Source organism: Diuraphis noxia, unplaced genomic scaffold (genome assembly GCF_037042655.1).
Source record: "Diuraphis noxia isolate RWA-SAM2 unplaced genomic scaffold, SU_Dnox_SAM2 contig0003, whole genome shotgun sequence".
Taxonomy (NCBI): Eukaryota; Metazoa; Arthropoda; class Insecta; order Hemiptera; family Aphididae; genus Diuraphis; species Diuraphis noxia.
In genome coordinates this window covers 24,843,534-24,855,810 of record NW_028301713.1, presented here as the reverse complement: position 1 = coordinate 24,855,810, position 12,277 = coordinate 24,843,534, and positions in this window count along the sequence as shown.

Here is a 12,277-nt window from a genome sequence, read left to right as displayed (position 1 = left end):
ATTGAACGTTCATTCAGTACTTTAAGACGAGTCAAGACATGGAACAGAGCCACTATGGATGATGACCGATTGTCCGGATTGTGTATGATGAGTGTACATAGAAAGAGACTAGAAGAGGATACCAAATTCATTGAAAATTCAATTGAAGAATTTGGAAAAAAACCTAGGCGTTTACAATTATTATTTAAAAAATAATTATTATAATACGAGTATATAATATAAATAATATATATAAACAATAATGTAAAATAAGTATAAATGTATAATAATAAATAATAGAAATAATGTAGATAATTATGCAAAATAAAAATAGTTTTAATACCATTCAATTTTTTAATTTTTTTTTTTTTTTTTTTTGTCAAGCCAAGGGGGTGCAAGTGCATATCCTTTCACCCCTCTCACGGCGCCCATGGGAGTATGTATATAAACTGAAACTTTCATACATGTTGTGTCAATCCTAAATGTCAGTTACATTTCGATGTGGATACGTTATATTTATTATAGTGGTTTTTTGTAAAATATGGAAGTAATAAAGTCAAATAAAGGTGGAAATAAAATTTGTTGGAGTGGATATACGTATATAATAAAACATCAAGGACGTAAACGAATAACGTGGAGATGTTTATTAAAATGTAGCAGAACAATGTACACGGACTTAGAGATTGGACATCCTCAAATTGGAAAAGTCCATAGTCATATGGTTGATAAACACGTGGTAAATAACATTTTTATAATGAGAAAATAAAACGGATTATAGGTATTAGCATAATATATACTATACGATATTGATATTTTTTTTTTTATATAACTACTATACCTTAATAATTATAATATTCTAAATTTGTTTTTTTTTCAAAACTATTATTTATTTGACTTTTTCACCAAATTATTTATAATAATATTGTCTCATTATTTTATTATTAAACTTAAAAACAATAATTGTGATTTTTAGATTAAAAAAAAACATTTTTGGCGTTTTTTTCCATGACGTTTTTTACTTGACGTTTTTTTCCGTGTCGTTTTTTTCCTAGATTCGTTTAACTATATACTTGTACAGTTGGATATCCTAATTATTTTAGCCTTTGCTACTACCTATATACTGATACTAGATACTCATATCTACGTTTATAGTATATAAAAGTTTTTATTTGTCTACAATGTTATATACTGACTGAAAAAAAAACAATAAGAAAATAAGAACAATTAGAATTTTGTGTTATTGTCACCTGGTTTTAATAACGTCTATAAAAATCACGACCGTCAATTTTCCAAAAATTTTGTAAATTTAGATACCAATATACATTATACAAATATAGATAATATAATATTCCTTTCACGGCTTTCAGCATTCAGTGTATAATAAGTAGCATAATGTATGTATATCTGATTACCTATAACTTGAAAAAATTAATTGAAATTTTGAAATTTACATTTACTTTTATCTATACATACTGTATTAATTCGTATCAAAATTATAATTACCTATGTATACACAGTTTGTTAATATGCATATTACATATTATATGTCTATTCTTTTAAAATGTTGATTTTTTTTTTTAACACTAGTTCCTATATGAAAATTAAATGCCTTGTCCCGTAAACGTTAAAACAACATTAGTCCTTTGCATTTTTAACGTTTTCTCCAGCCCATTGGATAGGGTATCATGCCTAAGTGACGTACACGTGCGATGTACGAACATAATTGACAATTAATTATACTACCCGGAAATATTATTAAATTATGATGTATAATATACATACATACATGTGTGTGTTATTATATATAGCGATGTGACAATTTTCAAGCCCTTTTGGATTACCGCGTCTTTTGGATTAGCCTGTGTTCGGAATGTTCGGATAACGGATTAATGAAATCTTAAATCTTAATAGTAATAATTAATATAGTGTAATATATAGATTATAATAGTGAATTATAAAACGTTATTTTATGGTCATATTTTAATAAAGGATAATGATTTTATATATATATAGTCTATATGTATATCTTATCATATTAACATATCCGACATTTCGACACGTAAATATAATTATACAAATTGGTGGGTCGGCACGGTGTGGGTACTTACCTCAAAATAGTACTCAGTAGATACTTCAATATAGAGATTATAGCGCCTAGCGGTAACGCCGATTGCCGATAATTGAATTCTGCAAAAACTTTTGTAATTTCAGAATTGAATCATTTGAGTTCAACAAATATTTTTTAGTTCTTCGAGTTAAGTCGTTTCAGCCTGATACAGAGACACCTCGTAGAAGTTGGCTAGGATTATGCTCCTCAAAAATGTATGTGATTGTTTCCATTGCTTATAATTATAAATGATAAAAAAATTACAGGTGTCCTTCAACCTAGCTACTCAGTTATGAATCTTTTGTATAGTAAGCAACTTTTTGACACACACTTCGTGATTATCTTCATTAAACATTTACTAAGATCACATTATTGCACATAAATATAAAAAAAACTTAGATAATAATAACACGAGTTTTTACAGTGATGAAAGTTTTAATTGAAATCGAAAAATAAATCGATAAATTGAGAAAATATTTTGTGTTTTTCATTTCATGTCTTACACTCTACGATTTTGCAGTATTTAATTCTAATACAAAAGAACTCGGGTAAAAATCATTTTTTAATGTTTATCATATATAATATGATTATATTGTTCCGTATTATATTTGTTTTGTATTAAAGAAAAGTCGATAAGATGAATACATAGAGTATTAACTAGGTAAATGAAATTCAAAGAAGAAAACCAGCAAATTTGCTTATTATATAATATTGACAAATTATAATAATATTATTAAATATTAAAATAACTTAAATTTTTTATTAATAATTTGTGATAGGTATATAGGTATTATAATTAAAAAATAATCGCATATTTTTATGATTTTAAGCTCACATAATTGTTCACTCTAAATTCAATTTATTAAATCGGAATACTGAAAAAAAAAATTCTACTGTTGAATATTTACGACGTATAATATTATGTACCAGAAATTTGAGTAGGTATATAAATTAACTAATATTTATTTATAAAATATAAATAACTATAATATTTTCATTTCCGTTCAACTAAAAATACAATTTTCAATTTAATGAGTTCGATTTACTCATAAAAGAATTAGCCTGTATGTATATGTACCATATAAATACCTACCTATATAGTTGGTACTTTATAATGTACCTGATTTAGGTATATATCACACAATAATTTGCACACTGCACAGGATCGTATTTTATGGTATGTAGAAACACCTAGCATCTAAGCTATATAATATGCATAATATTGTGTGTTTCACTACTTGTTAACAATGCAGTAGGCGTCCATGTGGACGTTGGCAGTGACCTTAATTGGTATTGTGGAATGGTTCCCTCAAAACGCCTCTTTAAATTTGAAAAGCATTTAAGCGGGTTGTAGTTGATTATATTCGTCTCACAAACACGTGTAACCTACACGACGTTTAATATGTACCAGAAATTTAGGTAGGCATATAAATTAACTAATACTTTTATATAAAATGTAAATAATTATAATATATTCATTTCCGTTCAACTTAAATACAATATAAACAAATAGGTGTAATATACTACATTGCTACATAGATCGATAAACCTATTATAATATTGTATACTGAGGCGTAATAGAGGGTGTAGGTTTTAGTCCTCCTGTGATACTTTTTTATTTACTGATCCAAAATATAATTAATATATTAATGTATTTTTTCTTTCTTTTAATACATGATTTTCTAGATTGTCCACTCCCAAATACACTGTCTAGCCGATACCATTGCCTGTTCTCTTGAAAAGAAACTTTATTACACCTCTGCAGTATTCCTTGACGTCACACAGGCTTTTGACAAGGTCTGGCACCTCGGGCTTCTTTTCAAATTAAAATCATTCATACCGCCTTCATATTACCTTAACGACCACTACTTCCTTTTCAGATCAGGAACAGAACACTCCAGTATCTCCCTAATCTTAACCAGCGTTCCTCAAGGTGCAGTTGTATCGTTAACCTATACAATGTATACTCAGCAGACCAACTCACCAATCCAAATACTCAAATAGCCGAAAATGCTGATAACAAAACAAGCTACTCCACCCACAGTGATCCTGACTTAGTTTCAACTTATCTCCAAAGCCATTTGAACGACTTATCACACTGGCACTCCAACTGGCGCATCAAAATAAATGAAAACAAATCTCTACACACTACCTTCATGCTCCACCACAGTCAACCTCCTTCAGTACATTTAAACAACAAGAACTCCGACACAGTCAAATATCTCGGACTAACCTTCAACAAACGCTTACATGGGCTAAACACATTCATACGACAAAATTAAAATTAACCCAACGTCTTCTTACTTAAACCCATTTTCGGAAACCCTTTAAAACTATCCCTCAAAATAACTAAAATCACATATATAATCTCATTCTAAAGTCTATATAGCTGTACGGTATACAGCTCTGGGGCACTGCCAAAATATCAAATACAAAAAAAATTCAAGTATTCCAATCAAAAATCCTCATACTCATTAACTAATAATGCTCCTCCTTATGTCTCAAATCATACTCTTCACACAGAACTTCTCATATCTTAAGTCACTGAAACAATCAAGTTGTACAACTCCAAATTTAGAAATCACCTTCAAAATTACGCTAACTCCGATGTCAAAAATTTGCCATCAATCTCCATCTCCGTGAACCCTCCCAGAAGAGTCAAACGACAATAGCCCCGTAACTTTATAGACTATAAATAAACAAACATATAAATATCTAAATAATTGTTAATTCACGTAGAAGTGTCTTCGCTGGTTGGTTCTTCTCTCAAGCTACTCAAGCCACTTCACTTAAAGCGAACATTCATTATACTTATTGTACATTTTTTTTAGTATAGATTGTATAAAATCTAGTTTAAAAATTAACTATATATATTGAAATCTATACCTATACGTAGTATGTATAATGTGTTGTATTAAGTATGCCATTGCCCTCTCTCCTAGGAATAAATTGGTCGCCACCAATCATTCAAATGGTAACCAGTAGATATGTATTGATATTTGTTCAAAATTAGAACATAATATATCTGTTATGGTAGACAATCAATATGAGTTTGAATGCAGCAATTTAACCTTAGGCGCAATAGTACGATTAGACGATAGTTTGTGGGAAGAAAATCGTAGAAGAAATTATCGCTTCGATGATAACATTGGAGGAGACATCATGCTCATTCAGAGGTGCCATGTTTTTAAATTTTAAGATGTCACGAAGGACTCACTACCAAAATCTACACTTTCTCACTGTTATCAATATCGAAAAAAAACTTTTATCTTTCTCAATTATATTTTTATGAATAAAATTAGTACTTTGAGGGCGTTTTACAATTTGAGAATCGTGGAGTGAGGCTAAGCTCCACCTAATGAAGCTAATGGGGGACTGCATCTCCCGATCCCACCGTACACGGTGCCCCTGTGCTCATCCTGGATGTCATGTATGTATTCATCTCTGCGCCATGGCAGGTGATCATCAAAACTACGCAAAGACTAGCAGTACCTAAATAGTAAATACCTTGTAGCAATACTTAAGTCATACCTCTCGTGCCGAAAAACTATCATTAATGGTTATATAATGTGAAACGTATTATTAATAATTTAATACCTACCATCTTGTAGAGTGCTTCAAGGTTTCGTACTTGTATCCAATTGATCGTCGATTTCACCCGCACCAGAATACCATCAGGAGTAGTCTGTTCTACTCGCATACGCAGACGAATACGCAGCAATAGTTGCTTCATCATATAACTGGACTGTGTATCACTAGCCATAGACAAAAAAATTTATAATTCGCATCATGAATAAACCAGTTATTGTTACTTGTAAACTGTGCGCTATAAGGGAACAGCCCATAGGCCTAGAATGGGGGAGGGGGTAAGGGGGCCATAGCCTCTCCGGAATTTCGTTAAGAGGACGCTACACCCGCATATGTTGTCTCCGTCTTACAAGTGCGTAACATAGCAAATTTTATGCTCAGCAGATCACGTTTAGCTCCGTTAGTTTAAAATTTAGAGTAAATTGACCTCTTACAAAAATTAAAGGGAACATTATTATCGAGGGCATGACGTAGGCCTTTGTATTATATTTTAATTTAAAAGTGAGTTATGTGTATTTTAAAATTTTAAATTGTTTGTATATCTTAAAATACACATAACTCACTTTAAAATTAAAATATAATAAAAAGGCTTACGTCATGCCCTCGATAATAATGTTACCTTTAATTTTTGTAAGAGGTCAATTTACTCTAAATTTTAAACTAACGGAGCTAAACGTGATCTGCTGAGCATAACATTTGCTATGTTACGCACTTGTAAGACGGAGACAACGTATGCGGGTGTAGCGTCCTCTTAAGCCCCAGCCCCATCCATACATTTTTTTAGTTGCCATTTTTAGAATATATGTCATATAGATTGTAAGCTAAAGCCATTATTACATTACAGCTGTAAATATTCTAGAAAAAAAAATATGGTGATGCAACGGAGGAAGAATAACCATATTAGTGAAATGGTGAAATGCGCGTTGGAAGATACCTACCAATAATCGAGTCCATATAAAGTCGATATAAAGTCGATATAAAGTCTCCAGTAAAGCAGCCGCCGATGCATATACTGCCAAATAAATTCCTTGATGGCCAATATCGGAAGCGCTAAGCGGCAAACAAAGTAAACAGAAGCGTTCTATCCGCAAAACGCCATACTCTGCCCCGGTTTGTTGGACGGAAACACGTAAATGCGAACTTCAATGGGTTCCAAGTCCAACCGATAAAATATGACATTATTATTGTTTTTTTTTTTTTTTTGAAATGTAAAGGTTTCCCAGTTTGTGAGCTAAACCTAAAGTTATGGCCAAAAAATATAAGTATTATTTCATTAAGATGAAAAAAATTTTTAAAACGACGTTAAATTGTAAAAATATATAACATGTTCCAAAAACTGTCGAAATAACCAAAAACGCATATTCATAGGTAATACTAACCAGTAACCAGATACCTACCTACCTAATAAAATGTTTTAAATTATTGTTCACCATCATAAGTATCGTATAGCAAAGTATTCAAGATGTAAATATAAACAATAACAAACATGGTTTATTTGATCGTTGAGACAAATAATCATTGAGACATTAAGAAGACACTACTCAGTACTCAGTCATTTGTTTTCTCCGTCTTACAAATGCATAACATTTCAAATTTGAGCTCAGCTAATCACGTTATTAGCTTCGTTAGTTTAAAAATTAGAGAGAATCGACCGTATATGAAACTTGATGTTAAGAACATTATCTGTGTTTGTATATGGGTTGTTTACGATACTTCAATTTTTTAGCAAGTTATGCGTATATAAAAAGCGTAAATTAAAAATTGCTCATAACTTTTAATATTTAAATTAACGGAATTAAACGTGATCTGCTAAACGTAATTTTGCTATGTTAGGTACGCACTTGTCAGCATAGGCGTGCGCACAGGGGCAGCAAGGTGTGCTCTTGCTGCTCCTGGACGGTTTGAATATATTTGTATGGGCCGAACTATTACTATATAATAATAACATAACATAATAATAAAGAATAATGTGTTATTGATATTTGATGTATTTTTAATTTTGATTTGGTATACCGGTGTTGAGCAAAAACAATCTATGATTAACCAATGATTATCGTTTAAAATATTTTTATTTAAAGGTCAAAAGTTAAATTTTGATTTTGAGCTTAAAAATGTTAACTTAATACCCATGTATGGTAAAAATATTCGCTGCCCCTGACTTGAAACTCTGCGCACGCCTATGCTTGTCAGGCGGAGACAACAAATATGAGTGTAACGTCCTTTTAATCGATAATCGCAAAACCAATAAACGGTGATCGAAAATCGGACGAGTGGAAAACAGCTGACGGCAACGGAAAACCTAAACAGCTACCGTGTTATCCTCCGACGGAATATCGTGGTTGCCAGCCCGGCGCTTCAAACTCGGTTTTAGTTATGATCAAAATAGGACCTAGACCGAAACCCAAAATCTTGGTCTTGATCTTGCAGATTCAGTCTTGGACTCTATAGGTAGGTATTAGTTTTAGTCTTAAAGTCCTTTTTAATGTCCACAAAATGTACATAAAAAAAAAAATGAATACCTATCTGTCTGTCCTGTTTTAGCTGTATTTGCGGTTTTTGCTACGACCTCTGAGATTAAACCTAATTTCTGCAATGTGTAATATAATATTAATAATTCAAAAATAAACATAAAACAAGTCAAACAATTTAGTTTTTATTTTACTCGCTTTAAAACTGAACTTGTAAATTATATTGATATTATTCTACTTGTATTCAAATTGTATGAATCAATTTTCCATCATAATAACTGATAGTTTATATAAGTCTTATTATGTTCATAATAAACATCAGTAGGTTATTATTGGCAATTATGATTTTTAAAATTGCCTAGTTTTCTAATGTTCATTTTTACAATTAATAAATAATAATAAAAAATGTCATGGTCTAAATATTAAATTGCATAATCATTATCAGTGGCGGTGCCAGGGGTGGGCCCGGGTGGGCCCGGGCCCACCATAAAAAGTCTCGCCCCCCCTGTGGCCCACCCCAAAAATTAAATTTAATCTTACTAGAATACTAAAAAATATCTCATGAATAAATCAAAATATGAAAATATAAAGTCATAATAGATGGCGTGAACAACATTTTGAATGAGTTAAAAACTATGCACTATATGCTTTCAAGCCTCATACATAACGTGTATTTTCCAGCGGCTGAATACAAAAATAATAAGTTATACTTACTAGTTATTATTAAATATTAATCAAGGTTATTAATAATTTTATTGAAAATTCCATGAACAACGGGATTAGATTATTAACCAACTACCTATGATAAAGAAAATACAAGGGAAAGCATTCTATTTTTGTATACTTTTACATCATGAATATATATTTTGTTAGGAAATAAATACTATTAATATATATTTACAAATCATTGTTTTAGTTAACACGATGGAGTGTAAAAAAAATTGAAAAATTGGAAGTTGACCCCCCCACCCTCCTCTGCGCAATTGCCTGTCATCACTATTGTTTATATTATATATATAAATATCAAGTCAACAATTTGGCCCTCCCTAAAATATTTGCGCCCCAGCCTGGCCCACCTGGTATTAAAATTCTGGCGCCGCCACTGATCATTATATTTGTCATAAATTATAATAATATTTTTTTAAATTTTAAAAATGATATTTCACAGATGTTTTAATCTATATTGTATAGGTATTTCAATTTGGAGTCTTAGCTATAATTACAGCCTGAGTGGTTCTATCCTGCGCTAAACAATTTTTGATACGTTGTACATTTGTTATACGGAGACAACACATATTATGCAGGTGTCCTCATAATGTATTTTTCGTGAAGCAAAGGTAAGAGAAGAAGCTGATGCATACCGCATACGTATTAACAACAAGACGTATATCCATCAGATCACAGAATAGATAAAATTTAATTTGATCTATTCTATGATCAGACTACAAGTTAAGTATTATAAGTAGTAAGTACCTACACTATCCGACTATCCAATATGCGGTAATATCTATTATCTATTATACAAACAACGAAAGAAAATATAAACATACTTACAAGTTACAATCAAAATGATACCTATCGTAATCCGTAATGACTTCCAAAGTTCCAGCAATTATCAGTCTTTATTCTTTAATCGAATATATTGGAATTCGATTCAAAGTAGAGGTGTACTGTGGACATAAATTATTCTATTATTAGCAAGACGACAACTTTCAATGTCCATATTTATTTTGGAAAATAAAATATTAATACCTATCAAACAACTATATTATTAAGTCCAATTATTTTTAATCTTTTTTCCAATAATTTGCTATTTCCTTGAATACTGATCAAATTTAATAATTATGAAAATCATATCTAATTATTTCCGTTGAAAATTATTAGCTATTTAAGTCTAAATATACTAATATAATAATCGCGAAACCGCAAGAGCAAGACTAATTTTGATCATTATAGCTTGATCAACTTGAACACAGATCAATCGATTTAATTTTTGTTTATAATTGGGTCCAAGATACAACTTCCCATAGAAGAATAGGTACAATAGTACCATATTATTTTTCACTTTCAAAGAATTCACTCATTTAACTTTAATATTGTCTCCGCGATAGAGAATTATTGTGCTTATTTTGTGACAGACTCACAGACTTTCCGGTTACCACGGTTGTAGGCATAAGTCGTACCAACCACGAACTTTCAGCCTAAGAACCTACACCCACGGGAGTTCAAACTTATTGTTTGAGGCCAGTGGTGCCGAACCTATACTGTAGGGGTGGCGGTCGCCATCCATTTTAAATGGGTGGGTGATAGGTCCTGTTATGCTGATGGGTAAATATCCAATAGCAAAAATTTGAAATAATTTTACAAATACTAAAATATTTTACATGACTGCTGTCTGATGATAGCGTTGAGGTATAGCCCCATATAGGTTCTGGGTGAGTGGGTACTTGGTTATTTTTCACTAGTTGCCCCCCCCCTCCCCCATTTTAAATTGAGTTCGGCGCCACTGATTGAGGCATTACTAAGGCTCTATATTTACCTAGTGTCCTAACATTACGAATTTGAAGTAATTGTATAAATACAGCTGTAAATATTGCAAAAGCCTAACGGCTAAACCTATGGAAAACTTCACACGGTAACCGAAAAGCCTCGCGTTAAAAATACGTAGCTGGAAGATCCAGGGACGCCCGGAGGGAGGGGCCAGTGGGGGCCATTGCCCCCCTGAGATTTTTCGTGTCACTTACGAAATTGGAAGTTTTTTTACATTAAGTTGATCTTGAGCGACTATTCGACAATCCTTGTATCCAACAAGTCATATAGGAGGTATTTAATCGCAATAAAAGACATTACGATTATTTTCAATACTTTTGGCTGGTTAGGCGTAATTGCCGAAATCTTGTATGAAAAACATAATATTATAATAATCAAATCAAAATACTTGGAAAGCAATAAAGCAAACGGGATTATAAATTATATCGTATAATGTACGACGTTTACGACAGAATTACAGATAATATAATATTAAAACCAATAAAACCGATTAGCGGTTTCTGCGATTGCGATATCGATATCTTACAAATTATAATTCCCAATATATGTTCACATTTCCTTTCGATAGCATTTTTCATAACTGACCGTACTGAAATGTCTGCCTTTTGTTTAAAATGTATTAAGTATTTTCTTTCTTATAAATATTAGAACTAATAGTGTAATTTTATATAAAGTTAAATTTGTTTTTATTTAAAAAAAATTTTGTTTGCCCCCCCCCCCCCCTGAGCTGCATCTCTGCGGGCGTGCCTGGGTAGATTCATGGGTCGGACACGTCAAGTGTAGTTTTCATGTTACACATAAAACAGTTAGAAATATCCGAATACCGTAGTAGTTACCTTTTCTAGAGGATAATTAAAAAGACCGTGTTATCACATAGGTACCGAGGAACGAAAAAAAAGTTTATACAACTTTGTCTTCAATAATTTTTAAAAGCTATAGCCCAAAACATTAAGTTACAGCGATAATAATTTCTACATTATTTTTTTTTATTTAAATACATATTATTTTTTAATGTTATTCCCTAAAATTTATTAACATATTTTGTTTTGTCATTATTTTTTAAATACTTATTTTGTATTTCTTAGCTATTGAATTGTTACATAATTATTTACTATTGTCTGTATAAAAAACTTTTCCTACCATCCCACATACCAAGTATTTGGCTCTAGTATACGATCAAATTTAACTAAGAGAAATTATATGCACCATTTGACATGATATTTAACTATATTGTCATTAATCTGAGAATTAAGCCGTTTACATCTCGATAGCTGATGCACAATGGTAGTTAAAGATTAATGTAATTATTTTTAAGATACTTGCCAAATAGCATCAGTTATACTATAATCAAATATAATATATATTTTATTTCAAAACTAATAAAATGTTAGGTCGCCGAACTTGTTTTTATATAATTTATTTAAAACGATGATAAATTCTTTTTCCTTTCATTAAATACATATCTTCTTTCAATTTACTGTAGAACAATTTTGAAGCAGAAATTGTTTTTACCATTGACACCAACAATAGACAATTCACTTCAACAATCTGTAAAGGAAGGTAGGAAATAAATAAAAAAACACAG